The following is a 21,902-nucleotide window of genomic DNA, read 5'->3' on the forward strand; positions in this document are numbered from 1 at the left end:
AATGAACTAAAAATTTCATACATAATGTCCATGTATAAAAGATAACTTAGTTTGGAAACCAGTCCCTTTGAAAGTAGAATTGACCTTCGCCATGTAGATTGTTGAATGCACTTTTATATTGGATTCTATATTAGTCAGAATGCTTTAATTGTTAAAGAGAGAGAGAGAAAAGAAACAAGGTCAAGCATCTTTAACCAAAAAGGAAATTTATTAGTTCATGCAATGCATTGGCCAGTGTTGGTCTTGCCTTAGCGAAGGCAAGATTCAAGGGTGCAAACAATGCCTTCAAAGCAATCGCTTCCTCTTCACACTTCTTACACCTACTTGGCTTCATTTCCCCATCAGGCTTTTCCAACTGCTATATAAAATGAATGCTAGCACCACCAGACGAATATCCTCCCGGATGAGAAATCCAACCACAAAGAGCCTTTCTCTCTCCTGGAACTCACGTGTAATCTCAGGAAAGGATCTAAATTGTTTTGTTTGGTTTGTAAACCCATCTCCAGCTCATCACTGTAGACAGGGATAGGGAGACTCCGACTGGGCAGCCCAAGTTATAGTTCCACTCTTCAGTGGCAGAGTGTGAAGGGAGACAGTAGCGACTGGAGAGTAGAGACGACAATTAGCAGCTGCACTAGGACTATGCAATTATGAATTTGTTCTTAAAGGTACTCAAAAAGGGCATATCAGATATCATAGATTTAAATTAATCTTGCTTTTATTATTTTTATAAAGGAATAAGTTATTATTGTATATAAAAATGAACATTTATGCGTTCTTAGATATCTTATTTGTTATAAAAATTTCTTTTTGACACTATACCTGTTAACATCCCAAGCAATTCATGTTAAATGGTCACTGAGCTAATCAGATCTCCATTTACGGATAAATAAGTAAATCAAAGCTCAAAGGAATAGCCGTATTTTATTTTTAAGGCACTTTTATTTTTACACCTTCAGAAATTCCACCCTACAATTGATAATGGGCTATGGTTTGTCAGTGTTTTTTCCTTCTTAGTGGCACAGGATACAATGGAGCATCTTATATTCAATGGTATCTTTGGTGAGATAAAGTTCACTAAATACCTTGCCCAAGGTCCTGATAAGAGCACAGCAGCTAAGAGACAGAGCCTGGGGCATGACATGGGATTTGTGACTTTCATCCAGTGCTCCTTCAATCTCCCCACGATTGATAAATGCTGCTTGCCAGAAGCTAGGTTCTTGCTAAGAGCTAATGCTGACAGGGTATTACCCAGAAGCCTGGCAACCCCATGCCTGAAGCCTGGCAGGTTTAAGTGTATTTTTTGTTCTTTGAGATTTTAGGTGAGGTGAATTTACTTTAAAAAAAAAAGTGTGCTATTAACTGACTATCTGTTTCTACTTGAAATCCCAAGTTTGCATCCTATGCCTTTCGCTGGCAAATGATTTCTATTCTTCTGGCTCCTTCCTTTTGGAAACCACTGCATTTTCTTCTCCAGAAAGGACTAACTATTTAAGTAAAATGCTGTTATGTTCTGTTCTGTTGACTGTCAGTATAATCTTTTGTACCTTTTGACAAGTTTTCAAGAGAGCCTCAATTTGGGTGTTACACATCCAAATGGATCCAATCAATATCCAAATTGCTGAAGTGACAAGTGAACATAGAAACTTGTTTGTGAATAAACACGATAATTAATGACAATCAATGGGACAGTTCAGTCAAGTAAATCTTAAGAGTATAGCTTTTACTAATAAGCATTTGTCAAACTGTATTGCTCAGCAAACTAGCTTACTTTAGGGAGTTATTAGCAACCCAGCTTTAACAAAACCATTGTCAAAAGGAAGCAAACATAAAATATAGCTTCCCAGGAATGCAAGGAAATGGTGCCTGCTTCGAAGACGTAACTATAGAATTAATGACAGGCCCATTAATACACATCCATTCTTCATAGAGAACACTCATCAGTTCAGAGGCGAAAAAAAGAATTCATTTTCCTTGCTCTTTTCTATTACCAAAAACAATATAAACACCAGTCTTACAGATTTCACAATTTGTGTCTTTACAGACCATGGAGTTTAGAACTGTGGACACAAAAAAATGCTTTGAAATAAAGATGGTACGGAAACAAACCGCGTGTGATAAAATAAATTGATTCTAATCAGGTCTAATTAGAAATCAGCAACACACTGAAGTAAAATTATACAAGAATTCATTTTTTTCTGTAGTGAAAGACACTTATGTGTTTTTTAAAAAAACATCTATTTTGTTTCTAATGGATGTTCACCATAAGAATAAATTCCAGCTCTTTGATCGAAGTCCCTTTTTGAAGAAGTCTTTTCACATTTATGATAGATTTTTTTTCAGTTGGTACTCTAAGGAACAATTTATTTTTCACATCTTTAATGTTAGCAGAGGATTTTAAATTTGAATATTTGATTTAGCAAAACGAATCTCCATTAATATTAGACATCAGAAAAGAACTCCCTGAGTCCAAACGTACTTTTCAAATTTCTCATATAGACAAAGCAGTGACTGACAATTACTATCCTAATTATTCAAAAGCATTAAGGGTTTCCTTTTGGTTCCTTTTTGTCTAAGAGTTAGTATTTTTCATGCAAAATGGCCATTTACTTTTTATGTTTAAGTGGCCCTATATTTACAATAATTGCATTCTCAAGATCAAAACTTGAGACACAAATTCTGGCCACAAGATAGAATGCTGCTTAGGGGTCAGACAGTTTACATACAAAATATTTTTTTTCAGGTTCATAATAACTCATAGAGGTCAATAATGTTATCCCATTTAGAGATGAAGCTCAGGGAATAAGTGACTTATTTAAACACACACACACACACACACACACACACACACACACACACACACACCCCTAAACTACAAAGCAGTAATATCTAACTTTTATAGCATTTTCTAAATCTTTTGAGAAATAAGGACAAAAAGGTCAAAATAGCATTATCAATATCAGTATCAATATCAATGAAATGATTGCTGGAAACAATGGTTTATATCTGCAGGCAACAGGCTTCCTTCTAAAAGATCAGAATATGGGTCACCTGCAGACATGCTCACAAGAAAAAAGGGGCTACTATATAAATGCCCAGTTTCTCCTTTCATAGTCTCCATTCAGACATATATATCTTTCCACTGCTGCTTCGGTACACTGCAGAGAGGGCAACACAAGGTCGGGAGTGTCACGCTAATGGGACATGTTACAGGATGGAAACAGGAGGAGTGGGGAAGACCACGTTCACCTTTTATACCATCCGCCAGCGTCATCTTCACCAAAGCTCCATGAGGTCCTACTAATATCATGTCATTTATAAATTAGAAAAATGAGGTTTAGAGAGGTTAAATAATTGGCCCCAAGTAATACTGCTACTAAATAACGGAGCTGGACTTCCAATCAGTATCCAAAGGAGTGTCTAAAATCAGAATTTGTGGAATGACAGTAAGCAGCGGCCAGAGGAGGCATTCACCCACCCACATACCGATCCTTACCTATGTCATCAACACTGTAGAGTCCACAGAGCTAGCTGTGAAAAGAAATTCTCTCATTTCTCACCGCATGGGTTCTAGCATGTGCCGTGAGGCTAGCCAATGATACAGTATTGTATTATATGTACCATCAAAAAGAAAAAACAGCAGCAGAATCTTCTGACCAGTTTCTCAGCAGCCCTCTCTCCTGAGCTGACAGACAATTTAAGAGAGAGTGTGCAGCAGAAACAACATGAATTCAAACCTGCCACCAACTAGGGGATTCTTAAAAGTTTTTGTTGCAACAAAATATCCAAAACTTTGAAATAAAGGAAAAAGATGACTAAACCATTCATTTAATGTCGTACAGGAGTATTGCTCATGAAGAATATATGCCACCCTAAAAGATGCCACTTTGGCATATCGATTATTTTGAAATGAAGTTAAGAAAATTTCAGTGTAGAAAGGACATTCTGATCTTGTTTTGTCCCCCTGAAATCAGAAAATAAATCTGCCATGTGAAAAGGACCCTCTCTGTACCAGGAGGGTAGAAGGTACCCTTATCACCAGAAATAAAAATTAGGGAAGGCCGTATAAATACACCTTGTTACTTCTTCACCAATTTACTATCCTAAGTCCAAACCCTTTGTCTTGCCAATTCCTCAAAAATGTATTCCTTCAATCTCATATGTTTATGGGGAGCCTCTCCATACAAAATTATACTTGTTTTTTTCTTCTGATAATCTGCCTTATATCAATTTAATTATTAGACTAGCCAAAAAAACCTAGAAGGGAAGAAGGAAAAAAATTTCCCACCTCTACACTCAGCAGACCTATGGAAGTCCTATTACCTTTTCTTTTGACTTCCTGCTTACGTTTGGTTGCAGTTCATATTCTTTTTTTTTTTTTAAGATTTTATTTTATAATTTTTTTAAGACTTTATTTACTTATTTACTTATTTACTTACTTATTTATTTATTTATTTATTTATTTATTTATTTATTTATTTATTTATTTATCAGAGAGAGACAGAGAAAGAGAGAACAAGCAGAGGGAGCAGCAGGCAAAGGGAGAAGCAGACTTCCGGCTAAGCAGGGATCCTGACTGGGGACTCTATCCCAGGACCCTGAGCCGAAGGCAAAGGCTTAACTGCTTACCCAACTGAACCACCCTTAAAAAAGGCATCTCTTTTTAAAGATTTTATTTACTTGAGAGAGAGAGAGATAGCAGGAGCAGGAAGGAATGAGGGAGGGAAAGAGGGAGCGTGAGAACAGACTTTCCATCTGAGAAGGAAGTCCATAGAGGGCCTTGATCCCAGGATCCCAGGATCCCAGGACCCCGGGGCCTGAGGACCCTGGAGATCATGACCTGAGCCCAAGGCAGATCCTTAACAAACTGAGCCACCCAGGAGCTGCTGTAGCTCATGTTCTGAAAAGTAGATTTAAACTTGTAGAAGAGCAACATTTGAAAATAATTTTTATCCAAGAGAAAAGGAAATGATTTCTGCTGTTATAAAAGACTCCCTAAATATTGCTGTCTTGTCCTACAGTTTTGTAGGATATTAACCAGCATCGTATCTCATTTTACAATCTTATTTCAGCACTCTTATTGATTCTAATTACTTTGGTCTCTTGAATCCTTTCTTGAATTAGCTTTATCATTCTATTGGTTCTTTTATTAATGAATTAAAACATCTTTTAACAGGTACTCATATCTATATGAGAAACATGTGTTTTAACTTTCTGAAAATTATACATTAACACGATTTGACTTTCAGAGTCTCAGTTTCCTAATTTGTAAAGTAGGAATAATAATAACTTCCTCAGACTGCCTAGGATTATTAATGAAAGAAGCCTGTGATTCAGTAGTAGGTGCTCATTAAATATGCTAATACCATGCAAATTCTCATATTAACAGCAAGAATTATGCCTGTGGTTGTAGTTGTTACTATTGCTTTTGCTATTCTTCCCCTGTAAATTATGGGCCAATATATCAAAAAGGTGTATACTTATGCTTTGAATGAATACATCTTTGCTAAGAATTAACTGGGTACATAAAAAGACATTAAATTTAAATTCTATGATAGTTAAGGCAGGGCATCTCAAATGCTCTGTAGTAAAAGATCATTAAAAATAAATTCTACTCCATCTTTGGCGATTTTGTACAATGTGATAAAAAGAAATTACTAGGAAAACAAGATAAAAACAAAAACATACAAACACATGTTCTTATTTTTTAAATTATTATATTCATTAGACATAAAACCATTGTCAGTTTGTCATACATCTCTAAACATTTGCTTTCAGTTTCTTAATTTCTCCTGCCCCAGACCAACAGCAAACAGCTTGGGAGTAGTTCAGAGATTACACCCGCAGTAGAAATGGTATAAGATTCAAGGCATGACAACGAAGTGGTGTTCCTTAAGAAAAACTGATCAGCTATATGACATTTTATCTATCTGCAGCAAACACTAACTCAATATGCTAGCACTTATATTGTTTCTGAATTTCAATACTGGCACAGGCAGTTCCTTTGAAAGTCTGTGATGAGTAGAAATTAGCCCATGTATCAGCAGCAACATATTCTTTAGTTTGAAACTACAAAGTTGTAATAAAAAGGAAGACGGTTTACATATGCTAAAGCAAAGATAAATGAATAGTGTTGCCCTTTCAAGGCCTGCAGGTCTGAATGACAAGCACACCTCTCCTCCACCCCCCAGGATTAAGCTGTAAAGACCAGGGATTCCTGCAAGAGCAAATTTAAGATTCTCCCTGTTTTATATTCTCCTTTAAACTTTGAATCTCAAAAGGAGATTAATCTGGAGCCAATTTCTGTTTTTATTGCTTTCTTTGTCATGCAAATTTAACGCTGGCCTACTTTACCTTTTCTTAATTAGGGGTAGAAGAGCAAATTTTCATCCATTCTAATGCTACCAGCTTGTCATTCACTGTTCCCTCCCTTTCTTTCTTAAGGAGATTTTTCTACGTTGGGCAAGGTTTTTAGTTTATATGTTAATAGTCACCAGTCTTTAAATAAACTGCACATGTACAATGGGTTTGTGAAAAAGAGCAAAGGGTTTTTGCTCCTTGGCCAAGAAGTGAACCTGGTTAGAATCCTAACAGGAAGCTCTTTGACCAAAGCAATGAGCCAGACCTTCAAGGGCCCCTATTCTGCTTGAACTCTCCAGGGAAAAGCAAGATTGACTATAGCATTCTATGACTGTGGAAACTCTTGACTCTCTATTAACTTCTATTCTAGATATCAAACAAAGGAGACCCAGGTCTTTCAGAGCTGATATTGGAAGCTAAGTTCCTAAATCACAACCAAGTCCATTTTTATTACATTAAAGAAGAGCCATATATGGTATTTTATCTTTCCTTGGAAGGTGCCCATTGATTAAAAAACAACAACAACAAAAACAAGAACAAAATCCTTGTATCAAGTTAAAACTGATTCCCAAATCTCTCAATTCCTGTCCACTGATTTTATTTCCGTGTTCCACAATTAGCCACAAGAGTCTAACTCCATTGGGAGTAAGTAAGTTCTAGTATCATGTTGCCCTCTGTCATTAAGTCATTTTCTTACCTTAGATAAATCAATCATCCCTTTCTCTGGATCCTTCTATTAATAACACAATTATAATCCAAAGCTATTTTGGCAGGTCTGCCTACATAATGATGGAAATGAAAGAGAGGTGATTTAAGTAGGAACAATGTAAATTCTTAGGATTGTGTACTGCAAACAAAATCTGTTCAAGTTTACAGCAGGAGACCATCTTCGGTTTTCCTTACAAATGTTCATGTATTATAGACAATAAATAGCATAGCAGCTCATAGCTATTTTCAAATACTTAAATACCTATTTCAGAATAGATTGTAGCTTCGATATAAAGATGTTGATTTTGTTTTTGTTTTTTTAACAATATTTAAACCATTGGATTTTAGAGCTGGAAGAATATTATGTAGATTATTTAGTCAGTCCAACTTTCAGTATCTATAAAAGAGAGTAACCAGTAATTGAGACCTTCTTCAAACTTCACATAAATATTTTGACAAGGACTAGGAAGAAGGCAGAGTCTTCTAGCATATCACTAGAGACCTCTGTCCTTGATAATGTGGCTTTATTGATTTATTGATTTATTGGATTTGGTCATTCAGGGAATTTTAGAAACACCTACATGTATTTTCACATATTTCTACCACTATTTTCTTCTCTGTCTTCAAAACCAATTCTTTCTCATCAAAGTCCATTCTCTCTTTTCCCATGTGACAATCTCTGAACAGAGGAGGCAGAAAATAAAACAAATTGAATAACTGATTTTTCTCAGTTTTCTGTTATAACTTCACCATCTGCACCATGCAGTAGGGCCCTTTTTTTAAGGTCCATTTGGTTTAAACTATAACTAAAACATTGTTTACACTGTTATATATCTTTCTCTTATGTGTGTGTCCTTTAGAGTTTATAAGAAGGTCCTTTTCTACCCTGCAACCAACTTTATCTCCAGGTTGATACTGTGAAGTAAACAATTGTTTTATTTAAAAACAAAAAAACAAAAAACAACCCCACTAGCCCCAGTAAGGGGACCATAACACACCATTACAGGCAGCCGAGAAGATCACATTCCTTCATTACTTTGTTCCAGTTCATATGCCCCTTCCATACGTGGGGTTGGCAAGCTACTGGTCCATGAACCAAATCCATTTTGCAGTGAACTAAGAATGGTTTTTACATTTTAAAATGATTATATTATTAAATGACTACATTTTAAAAAGTTATATAAATAACCACACAATAGCCATAATTTTGCATCTTGGCCAAAAGTCCAACATATTTGTTATCTGGCTCTTCAAGCAAAAGCTTGCTGATGTCTGCTCTATATGATAAATTCTAGGAGAGAAGGATCTTCAAGACAAATCCTACTGACAGCTTAAGAAACATGGATTAGTACTAACTTTAAAAAAGAGGACAACTAATAAAAAATAGAGAACATGGAAACGTGAGTAAGTCACTGAAAGTCAAGGACTGGACAGAGGGGACAGAGGAAGAAACTGCACAGCAGAAAAATAATATTAGAAAAGATTGGAGAAAGTTGAAGTGGACAAGTACAACTTTGTCCTTTAAAAATGTTTGTGAATATGTTTGTTTGATCAGTAATCTTTTATTTTTTGGGAGTGTTTATTTTTTTTAATTCTTTTTATTAAGTAATGTTAGTCACCATACAATACATCATTAGTTTTTGATGTAGCAGAAGAAATGAACAGACACTTTTCCAAAGAAGACATACAAATGGCTAACAGACACATGAAAAAATATTCAATATCACAAGCCATCAGGGAAATTCAAATCAAAACCACACTGAGATACCACCTTACACCAGTTAGAATGGCAAAAATTCACAAGGTAAGAAACAACAAATGTTGGAGAGGATGTGGAGAAAGGGGAACCCTCTTACACTGTTGGCGGGAATGCAAGTTGGTACAGCCACTTTGGAAATCAGTAAGGCGGTTCCTCAAAAAGTTAAAAATAGAGCTACCCTATGACCCAGCAATTTCACTACTGGGTATCTGCCCCAAAGATACAGATGTAGTGAAAAGAAGGGCCATATGGACCCCAATGTTCATAGCAGCAATGCCCACAATAGCCAAATTGTGGAAGGAGTTGAGATGACCTTCAACAGACAAATGGATAAGAAAATATGGTCCATATATACAATGGTATATTACTCAGCCATCAGAAAGAACAATTACCCAACATTTGCAGCAACATGGATGGGACTGGAGGAGATTATGTTAAGTGAAATAAGTCAAGCAGAGAAAGACAATTATCATATGGTTTCACTTATTTGTGGAACATAAGGAATAGCATGGAGGACATTAGGAGAAAGAAGGGAAAAATGAAGGAAGGGAAATCAAAGGGGAGACGAACCATGAAAGACTATGGACTCCGGAAAACAAACTGAGGGTTTTAGAGGGGAGAGGGGTGGCGGATGGGTTAGCCCAGTGATGGGTCTTAAGGAGGGCACATATTGCATGGAGCACTGGGTGTTATACACAAACAATGATCAGTTATCTGTATAAGTTTTGGTTGTGAGTTTCTTGCGGAAAACATAGAACATCTTTTAGTTTAAACTGAGTATGTTTCTTAGCCTATGAGCCCTTAATAAAATGCATCTACATTTGCAAGGAACAGGCTGAGCTCAGAGAAGCTTCCTGGCCGGCCAGAGGCAATCTGCCACACTCCCACCCCCATGCTACACATGTGATGAAGAGAGGGAACAAGGCAGGATACCTGGTGATCAGTAAGCACAGGTTCCTGAGGAATCCACCAGCAATCCCTTAGCACATTCAGAAAAAGCTGGAAACACTGATACTATGGACTTATGCTTAATTAGGGGAGCTGGGAATCTTCCTTCTCTTTCACTGTATCCACTCAAAGATGAGCCCAGCAAAGCCACTTTGATTCCTAGTAGATTCAGGTGGGTGTGGTGATGACCTATTTCTCATTTTACTAGTCCTGTTTGGTATCAGCAGCTTCTTTTCTATCCCTTCTGTGACTAGAAGTGTGAAAGCCTCAGAAGACCAGGAACAAGTGGCCTGATCATGAGCTGACAGACAAAAGGTGATTATTATCTATCTCATAATTGGGTAAGCTTTAGCAAGGCCAGTCTGCAAATAGAAACCAAATGAGAGACATTAGGAAGTTCTTCCCTGGGTGGACTCAGATGACACCCAGCCTATAGTTTTCCATGTGAAGCTGTTAATAATAACCAAGTAAAATACATGATCAAATGCATTATAACTTGCCCCTAGACCCAAAATGGTTTTATAATCAGAAGAGTCATAAATGCTAAAACTATTTTTACTTATGCTCCCATTCATATAAGAAGGAAAACAACAACTCTGTGATGGTTAATTTTATGAGTCAACGTGGCTGGGCTCTGGAGCCCAGTTGTTTTTTCAAACACTACATGTTCCTGTGAAGGTCTGCATATATGATCAACCTCTACAATCAATTAACTTTAAAGTAAATTACACTTCATAACCTGGGTCTCATCCAATCAGTTGAAGGTCTTAAGATCAAAGACTGAGGTTTCTGGAAGAAGAAGGAATTCTGCCTCAAGACTACAACACAGAAATTCTGCCTCTTCCAGCTTTCATACTCAACACTACAACGTCAGTTCTTGCCTGAGTTTTTAGCCTGTCCTGTAGATTTTCAACTTGCCAGCTTCTACAATTATGTGAGCCAATTCCTTAACACACACACACACACACACACACACACACACACACAAACACATTTTATTGGTTCTGTTTTTTAGAGAACCCTGATACCTCTTGATTCTCTTAAAACTCAGTTATGAAGATAGGGCAAAAATTGCCCTAAAATGAGGAGAATCATGTAGTACAGACTTCCAGGAGAGACCGTCTGACTAATCAAAGCCAAATGGTGGAGAGTGGGGTCATCCTGTTGAATAGTCTTTCTGCAAGCTTGCTATGTTCAGTTGAGTTACCGTACTTGTTGTTGCATTTATATAAATCCCCTATTTACCAATCACAGGTGAGCTCATTTGCATATAGAAACATGTTGTAACATCAGTCTGCATACTCTACACTGTAGATGGCACCATGACAAAGTTCAGGTGGCTGTGAGACATCAGATATAGGTATCTGACTTTGTCAGCAGTTCTGGCAAGCTTCCCAAAAGAATAGAAATTTGAACTGAAATTTGAAAGATGAACAGGAGTGCATTAAACGAGGTTGGTTCTCCTACGTGGATGACTTTCAAATCTAAGTAAGAAATGCTGACTTTGCTCTTAGATTTCAGATCTACAGGATGAATTTCCTGCAAGTCTTTCCTTTTAGACCTTAAACTCCTAAACCCAAAATGACTCTTCATACACCAAAGACAGCTCCAGCCTTGCTCTTCCCCATCATCATACCCCTTCTGACTACTTATAGTGTCGGTTCCCAAAGTCTGCTGCACATTGCAGTTATCTGGGGAGTTATTAACACTCTCAATGCCCTTGTCACATCACACACCAATTAAATAAGAATATCTGAGGGTGGTAACCAGGCATTTGCTTCATTTAACGATTATCAGGTGATTACAATGTATAGCAAAGCTTAGGAACCACTGACTATAGCCTATGATTGAAGTACAAAGTTTTTACTTGGACATTCAAGGCACTGTACTTTGCATCTCTCACTTAACTTTGAAGACTAAGTCACTAAATAATAATTATTATTCTCTAAAATCTATATGCAGACAAACTGAACTACTCACTCTTCCTTCCTTCTTTCCTTCTTTCCTTCCTTCCTTCCTTCCTTTGTCAGAGAGAGAGGAGGTGCACAAGCAGGGGGAGCGGCAGGCAGAGGGAGAAGAAAGCTCCTGGCTGAGCAAGGAGCCCAACGTGGGACTCGATCCCAGGACCCTGAGATCATGACCTGAGCTGAAGGTAGACGCTTAACTGACTGAGCCACCCAGGCATCCCTGAACTACTCACTTTTCTATGAAGATGTCTCCCATGATTCTGCCAACTAAGCTGATCTCTTCATGTAGGTTAGGTGCTCCCCTCACATGAACCTATAGGCATTTCATCTTTCAAGAACCACCTTCTCCAAAAAGCTCTCCCAGGTTCTCAAGTAGATAAGAATGCTCTCTTTGGAAACCACACGCAGCAGCCTGCATTTCCCTTAGCATCAGTACCTTGTCTTGTAATCCAGGTTAGTAGTTTTCAATTCAATGAACAAGTTCTGGGCACTTTTTGCCACTTAGTTATCCGTAGGGGATGCCACCATTACTACGGCTTCAATAAGCACATGCCTATCCTTGAGTTGTAGACTCCAGAGCACCAAGTACAGTGTGTTGAATGTCCAAGTAAAAACTTTGTACTGCAGTCGTGGGCTATAGTCAGTGTATGTGCCAGGTCTTTCTAATCTTACACTGTACACTGATCCCAATGTTTTTTTGAAGTAGACACTAAGTAAACATTTTTTTCAATTTATTAAATGATACAAATCTAAGTGTAAAGAAAGTAATACAGCACAGCGTGAACATGAATATTATACTTGAAGTGAAACATAGTAATTTTCATCAGGAAAGTCAAATGTGATATATCAGCCTGAAATACAATAACCTCAACTTTGGATTCCAGTAACAGAAACAATTTCAGGATCTCTCCATGAGTAAGCATATTGCCTTCTGAGCCATGTTATCATTGCCTTTCTAAAATCTGCTTTAAAATATAATCTCCATTTATTTATTAAGTTATTTAACAATTATTAAGCATGTGCTCTCTTTCAAGTACTAATTAGCTAGAAATTGAGAAACAGTAGTGACTAGGGAAGTTACTCATTTATTCACTTTTTTCAACCAGTATTTATTGAGTGCTTACTATGTGTCAGGCATGGTTCTAGGCATGGGGTGGGGCGGGGGGGGGCTGTACTGCAATGAATGAAACAGAAACAAAATATCTGTCCTCATGGGACATGATCCCAAGTAACTTTGGAATCAGACCCCAACCACTTCTTTTGTCCTAATTTAATTACAACCAGTTAGAAAATGTAATGATATAATTAAATTTAAATTTACTAGCCTTTAGGTATAATTCTAGACTTGGATTTCATATAAAGAATGGTCAGCAAAAGAAAACTCAAGGATAACTTCACATGGACCATTCATTGTTCTTTTATTTTCAAATAAGCAATGTTCTTCACAGGCACATACCTGCCTTGTGCATACGAATATGTGTCTGTGGGCAGTGCATTTTGTGCCCCTTCAGGCAGAAACGCAATCTTTTTCTCCGCATGTTCCTCATCTGTCAAGTTGGAGACAGAAAATGAGAAGATGACTTGCAAAAATACCAAATCAGCAAGTTTTCTAAATTTTGTTACCCTTCTGCTGGAGGCAAGACATATTTCAGTGTTGTCCAGAGACTACTTGAGCAGTTGGAGTGGATGGTGTTTGGGGTCTCTTTCTATATTGAAAGTCTATGATTTATGTTGTTATGCTAGGATTTTTCATACTGTATATTATTATTCCCCATCTATGAGTTAAAGATTTTCTATTAGGATTCTTTCAGCCAAATATAAGAGAAGGCTCAGCAAAAAAAAAAAAAAAGTCTTCACAAAAAAGAAAATTTAGAATTTCAGATAAGAGATCAGATAAGAGACCAATTATCAGGGTAGGTTAATTCAGCAGGTCAACCACAATACAGTTTCTTTCCTACTTTCTGCTCTGAATCCCTCTTCCCCTGAGTGTGGCCTCCATTCTCATGGCTGTGAGCTATTTGCAATGGCTCCAGGTATCAGGCAAAATGTTTAAAGGTGGGAGAAAAACAAAACAAAGACCCAAACCAAATAATGCATCCCTTCCTGATGTTCCTCTTTAAGAGTCAGGAAAGCTTTTCTAGGGGTTCTGAATCTATACCCCTCTTTCATTTTGGACTGAAGGATACCACGTATCCATTTTTAAAGCCAGTCTGGCAGAGGAATAGAATTACTGCCATTGGTTTAGAGGGTGAATGGAGATCCAGACTCTAGGTCTCTGATTCTGTGAGAAAGTTTTCTGGCTATTAGCAAGGAAATGGGAAGATTTGTTGCTGGGTAGACAACGATGTACTCAGCTGAATAACATGTGTTCCTAAAACTGGGTATATGTAGAGGCTAATTAGGCAATTCCTTACAAGATGATTGGTTCTCAGAGTTGGCGGCACCAATAATAAAACCCGTGGAAACCGGGCTAAAAACCAAATACTGAGTCTGGCACCCACTCATAGAGATTCTAATTCAACAACGCTTGAGCAAGCTTGGATGTCAGGATATTAAAGGCTTCTAGGTGATTCCAATACAAGCAAAGTTGGAGAAGTATCGTTCTAAAGCAGTGCTTCTCAAACCTTAAATGCACACAAATCAGCTAGTGGTTAATCACCTGCAAATTCTGATTCAGTTAGCAGCATTTCTAACATCTCCAGATGATGCTAATACTGCAGGTGCATGGACCACACTTTGATTTGCAAGGTTGCAATATCCTGGGGGCCATGGCTCATGGTTTCATCACAGCAATTTCTATAGTGTATATAATTTGGTGCAGGACTGACTTCTCAACTGTCCCTGAGCTTATTTTTTTTAAAGATTTATTTATTTATTTGAGAGAGAGCGAGAGAGAGCATGCGTGAGTGTGGGGTGGGGCAGGGAGAGAAACTTCAAGCAGACTCCCTGCTGAGTGCAGAGCCCCATGCAGGGCTTGATCTCATGACCCATGAGGTCATGACCTGAGCCGAAACAAAGAGTCAGATGCTTTACCAACTGAGCTACCCAGGCACCACTGGCACTGAGTTTCTTACAAAAAACTAGAAAACAGCTCACCCCAGACTAGGTATTGCATAACTGTTCATTCAACTCACATTGTCGAATATTGCAGAGAACCTATTTCTGGGCAGTAGTGTGTGACAGGTGGACCACACTAGAAAATGTAACTTTGAGGTTCACGGATGAGAAATTCTAGAATAAAGGCTGATTCCATTTGATTGCCTGTGGGCTGTTTGCAGGGGACATTTGGTTAAGTTTAGAGAGTGATGCTATTTGCAAGGCCAACCTAAGTGTTCACATACAGATCTTACCTTAGCTTAGAAGACAGGCTGCCAAAAGTGATTAGGTAAGAAGTAGCAGTTAAAGCCAAATCTGGACGCAGACAGCTGCCTCTCCTCCCTCTGGCACTTCTGCAGGAGATAACCTTTTTTTTTAATTTTAATTTTTATATTTAAAGGCATGGCACTAGCCTGCATGAGACCCAGGAGGGACAATGAAAAGTTATTTTACATTAGGATGCCCACGATCATCTCGTGTAGCTCAAAAGAGCAAGGCTTGGCTTTTAAGCATAAGGAGTCAGCTCCTTTTTGCACAAAAGCATAAAAATTGTAGTCCACAGCACAGAGAAGCCAAGGAGACTACAGCCATTACAGACACCTGTGAGTGGCAGTGAATTATTCTCCTCCACTACAAATGATAATCACCCAAAAAAGCTGGATCCTTGCTGCTTGTCTTTTTCTTGCTCATAGCAATGTAGTACAGCACAGGATATCCATATAATTCATTCTCACAGGAGTGTCAAGGAATGAGATGCTGTCTTAATGTGTAATTTTGCCACCTGCACAATAAGCTATTCCTGACCAGCGCTCAGCCAACATAAACAAATCCTGAAGCAGGCTGTGTGCAAAAAAGCATAAACACTTGTATGTGCAACTGTCTTCAGTTCCATGGTTGTCATTTCAAGCTGTATTTGCTTTGGCCACTAGAGACACGTTTATTTCCTTTTTGTTTTCTCTTCTTTCTTTTTCTGTCTTTTCTTTCCTCTCTCCCTCCCTCCACCCCTCCTCCATCCCTCCCTCTCTCCCTCGCTCTCTCTTCCTTCCTTCCATCCCTTTTTTCTTTCTTTTCTTTTTCTTTTTTCTTCCTTTCTTCCTTTCTTTCAGAAGTTTCATTTTCAAATCCCTAGGCATAAAGAAACTGGGATACTGAGCAAAAGTAAAATGACAATTAAACCACAAAAGTATATTTATTTTTAATGGTGAGCTCATCCTTTCCCAGAAGTAACTGAATGAGTTTATCAGGTTGGCTCCAGCCAACCTGGTAAACCCATTCTTTCTTTGTGCAATTGCGGTGATTCTAGCTCTCTGGTCCTGAGCAGTCCCTTGTTCATTCTACTCTCCCCCTGGAATGCAGTCCTTCCATCTTCATGCACCTACAGTCTACACGGTACAGTGATAAATGGAGGCCAAGGGACAATAATATAGACTAGAAGGAAGCACAGTGTCCGAGCAGGTCGGTGAGGCTGTATAACAGAGTGCTTGAAGACATCGCTGTGGGAGCCGTTCTTTCTGTGTTTGATACCAAGTTTTGACCCGTATTAGCTGTGCCACTTAAACTTTTATAACTCACTTTTCCCATATTTAAAATTTATCTAATGATCTGTACAGGGCCATATGTGTATTAAATGCTTTGATGAATGTGTTTTTTGGAGAATATCTGATACATAAAAATAGTATACAAGCAGTATAATTTTTACATCACAATGTTTACTTCAGGGTGGTGAGACTCGGCAGGTTTTTTTTTTTTTCCTCTTCTTTATACATACTTTGGCTCTTTCTAATTTTTGAAAAAAAAATGAATACATATTACTTTTATATTAAAAAATTATATGTTAAAATATTTTTATCTGTATCAGTTAACTCTTGCTGCCTAACAAACTACCCCAAATTTCAGTGACTTGAAAAAAATTTATAATGTAGCTCATGAATACACTGATTGACTTCTCTTAGCTAGGCTCACTCATGCATCCACACTCTGGCTGAGGGTTCTGCTCTAGGCCTGGCTTGCTTGTGGGGCAGCCCTACTTTACATTTTTCTTATTCTCCTCTGGAATTGGTGGGTTAGCCCAAGAAGTCCTCCTCATGGCAGAAACACAAGAGAACAAACGGAAGCATGCAAAGCTTTCTGAAGCCTAACCTCAGACACAGTATTCACCTTATGCTATTGACCCAAGCAAAGCATGGGGCTGAAATTAGACTCAGGAGTTAGGGAGGCATACTCTGCCTTTTACGTGAGAGAAAGTATGAGGATACATAGCAAAAGTGGTGGACTGTATACATGGAGGAGAAAAAAATTGTGATGGGGACTGCCATCCTCCTGTCCCGTCTCAGCATCAGTTCCAGTTTACTATCACCCTATCCTGGTGCCTGGAACCATGACATCTGGAGACAGACGCACCAGGCTTCAAGTCCCAGTTCAGCTCCTTACTGACTAGGTGATTTTGGAAAGTCACTTCACCTCCCTGAATCTCAGCTTCTTATTTGTAAGGTGAGGTCAAAACTAGTGCTAGCCTCATTCAATTTTTTAATAACTGAGTGAGGCTATCAATGTAAATTTCTTAGTGAGTACTGAGCTAAGTACTATGAACACATAGTAAGCACTCAATAAATATTTGTTGATAATCTTTGTTTGGTTTAACATGACCATCTTCTATTAAAGCTGTCATAAAGTCCTGGGGTGGCTGGGTGGCACAGTCAGTTAAGTGTCTAACTCTCGGTTTTGGCTCAGGTCATGATCTCAGAGTCATGAGACAAGCCTGGCGTCAGACTCCATGCTTAGCAAGGAGTCTGCTTGAGATTCTCTTTTCTTCTCCCTCTGCCCCTCTTGCTTGTGCTCTCTCTCTCTCAAGTAAATAAATCAATCTCTAAAGCTGTCATAAACTTCCCAAGCAGAAGTTATCTCTTCCTCTGAAGTCCTTTACTCCCATAATCATGTCTACTTACTATTGGATGCACATCCCATACAGCTTGGCATTGGGACCATTTATATACCTCTTTTACTTGACTGTGAACATTTGGATGGGCAGGGACCATGCTCTATGTATCTTTGCCTCCAATAGCAGACTTTGTACATCTTTATCACACTTAGAGTGCCAAGAGTAGCCTATGCTTTTATAGTGCTTTATAACCCATGAAGTGCTTTCTAATTTAATTTTTTCAGTGTCAGATAGTAGCACAGATTTTATCCCCCTTTTATAGATAAGAAAACTGAGGCTTAGAGACTTTGACACTTGCCCAGTATCACATGATATGTGACATGCACTCTTCTCAATTGTATATCTTTGACTTTTAGCCAGTTAATTTCCACTGTCCCTACATAATACAGATTTACTGATGGGAAAAATGAGATAAGTTCAACAATTCTGCAAAAAGGAATTTTCAATAGCCAACACTAGAGAGTGCCGTGAAATTCAAGGTGTGAGCTATTCTGATTCTTAATTTTTTCCCACAATATGTTTTTTAAAAATGACAAAAGCAACAATCTAAGTTTTATTTTGGGTTTTCCTGTTTTGTCTTTTTTCTAACTTATGCAAAATTATATAATATATATGAATTTGTATAAAAGAAAAAGTGATGGTTATGTTTCTAAATGCCATAGTTTTCACTTAACTCAGGATGGAAAAGCACGACATAGTTTCAAAATGTTCTTTAAATTACAGGTGTCATATTTTTTAAAGTGCACCATCATCAACTGAAGGGAGACAGAGAGGAGGGGAAGGAAAAGCTTAAACTTCACATCTGAAAGGTCAGCACCTCATCTTGAGTCATTATTTCTTACCTTTAATCTCACGATTTAAAAGGCTTCACTCTCTAAAAAGTGAATGGCACTCTTTCTGGGTCTCTCTCTTCCTATCTCCCTCCAGAATTTGCTTTCATGTTTACCACAGATATGTTTGCTGTTAAATTTTGGCCAAGCCCATATATGTCCAATCACTTGTTCATGGTTTCAGAATAACTCCTTTGAAATACATACATTTCCCAATAATACTTTCATTTATATTGAAGGCATGTAGCTGAGGTCTAAAGAGGCCTAAACCTCAGGATTTAAAAATCACTAAAAATGTTTTGTATTTTTATAAATTTTACTATAACCAAGAATCACTCTGATAATTAATGTAAAGATAATGAAAATACCCAGTATAGATATATCTCTATGTTGAAAGATCTGTTCACATAGCTTAAATAGATTAGTTAAGTTAAATATTTATCTCCTACCATACATACTCCAAAAAATTGACAAAATATACATTTAATCCCAGAATCCCAGAGAGAATGAGAAAAAGAAAATGAGAGAGATTTTTACCTTATGTAGCTTATATTCTAATTTATAAAATAATACTTCCTTTAAAGTTATGATTCACTCTTACACTGAAGCAACAGATTATTTCCTTTTTCAAAAGGAGTTCTACTCTGCTGGATTGGGGCAACATCCGCAAAATTGCTGAAGAAAACATTTAACTGGTAAAAAACAAACTCTACAATCTCAGCCTAAGTCACTTGTTCAATATGCGAGATGATCCTGATTTACAACCACCCTGTTTTCTTGATACCAAATTACCTCGTCTTTCTCCTACACCAATCACTGATCACTGACAGCCTCTGAGCCATGGACTTCTCATGGCTTACGGGGTTAATGGCAAATAGTGAGTCTGTTTGACTACCATGTAAGAGCTATAAGAAAAAGGAGTTGTATATTCTGCTTATATAAATCCAATTTTTGTAATAACTAATGAAAAATTTCTTTTAAAATGAAAACCTATAATCAAAAGGTATCTATGAAATGATTTGATATTAAAAGAGTGGTTTGTGGTGTTATTGTCTAAAAGTTTGGATGGTAACTACCAGAGGTCCCACTATCTCCTGCTTAACCAACTTCTGATCTATGAGAATGGGGTTACAGTAACGGCCCTACATTATTACACCACTTGTGCTTTCTATTTCTTTATCATATAACTTAATTCTTCACTGATCATTAGATTTCCTCTACCCTTTTTAACAGAGTTATGTTTTATCCCCTCCCAGCTAAGAAGCACTAGGAACTTGCTACTTACTACATGATATTCCAGTGATGTCCTGAAACATTAATGATGTGGCCTCAGGGATGATGAAATTTCATAATACCCTACATTCATCTTCAAAAGCATTTTTACCTTATGTAGTTTTTAATAATCAAAACTTGACAATTTTCGGGGCGCCTGGGTGGCACAGCGGTTAATCATCTGCCTTCGGCTCAGGGCGTGATCCCGGCGTTACGGGATCGAGTCCCACATCAGGCTCTTCCGCTGTGAGCCTGCTTCTTCCTCTCCCACTCCCCCTGCTTGTGTTCCCTCTCTCGCTGGCTGTCTCTCTCTGTCGAATAAATAAATAAAATCTTTAAAAAAAAAAACTTGACAATTTTCATATGACATTTTCATTAGTTACAGAATAGAGATGTGTATTCCTCCTTAAAAAATTTTATTGGGCATTCATTGTTTTACAGTATTGCTCATAATTTTTTCAGACTTCCTAAATTTATTATGTTCCAAGTACATATAAAGCAATTTTTTTTACAGGTTTGTCCAAAGATTTTGTAAAGCTATATAACAGATAACAACTTTCATCAAAGCAAAAATTAACATTTGCCCAAAACACCACCACAAACTATTTCTCTTGAAATTTATAGATGAGGATGATCAAAAACTCACAGAGTTCATGGAAATGTCTAATAGGAATAAGAACAACAATAACTACCTACCATTCCCTGAGTAGCTACTATGTTCCAAACACTATGCTATGTACTTAAGAGTCATTATCCCATCTAATCCTCATGAGTATGGAGAGGCTATTATCCCTGTTCGATGGTTAATTTTATGTGCCAACTGGGCTAGGCTATGGTGCCCAGATATTTGATCAAACACTAATTTAGATGTTGCTGTCAAAGTATTGTTTAGATTAACATTTAAATCAGTAGACTTTGAATAAAGCAGATTATTCTCCATAATATGATTGGGCATATCCAATTAGATTGAAGCCCTTAACAGAAAAAACATGGAGGTCCCTCAAAGAAGAGAAAATTCTGCCTCTAGATTGTCTTCAGACTTGAGTTGCAATACCAACTCTTTCCTGGGTTTCCAGCCTATTGGACTTCCCTGAAAAATTTAAAGTTGCCAGCCCTCACAATCATATGAACCAATTCCTTAAAAATTTTCCCTCTCTCTCTTACACACACACACACACACAGTAACTATGTGAGGTGATGGGTGTGTTAATTAACCTTATTGTGGTGATCATTTTGCAATATATTCGTGTGTCAAATCATCAAGTTGTATACTTTAAACTTACGTAATATTATATGTCAGATTCTATCTCAATAAACCTGGAAAAAATAAATAAAATGATGAGGATTGATTTAGACAATGAGTCTCAAACCAGGAAGCTCCCAAATGTTAAGACAGCTGTCTGCGACTAGGAAAACTTGGAAAGCCCATGTCCCCACATAGGAGCTGTGTCCTATTCAATTTTTTCTTAAAAGTTTTCAGAGGTTTTGGTTCTTCTAGATAGTTCAGAAATCCAGCATTCATATTTTAAAAAACTGCATTAAAGCAAAATCACATCTGTATGATTCAGGCTGTAGTTCACCAATTTGTAGCTCTCCATTTCTATAGGAAAATCTCCAGGATTCTGTGTAAGACCAGCTAGCTATTCATATGCAAGCTCACACAGATCATCTCACCACAGGAATAAATCTGGACCCTTTGGAAAAATATTTACCCTTCCAAAAGTTGTAAGAGGAGTAAGTCTATAGGCCAAAATTATGCTTAGAAAATTTTTTAACGCTTTAAGCTTTGACATCATCGAGTCATATAGGATTGTGCCCGTTTTTACTTATACTCTATCTGGATAACTTCTAGTGATTTTGACTAATCATTTTATCATTTTTAGATTAAGTAGGTGGTCTGGGACAAAGACTTTTGTAAAATTAGAGCAAAAAGGTAGAAGTATGAATTAAACCAATACTTTCCAAAATGTGCATGCCATGTATGCCTCTTCCTTCCTATAGACATAGCCAAATTATTTTGGCTT

This window comes from Ursus americanus, chromosome 14 (assembly GCF_024610735.1).
Source record: "Ursus americanus isolate L20-20 chromosome 14, mUrsAme1.1.p, whole genome shotgun sequence".
Lineage (NCBI taxonomy): Eukaryota > Metazoa > Chordata > Mammalia > Carnivora > Ursidae > Ursus > Ursus americanus.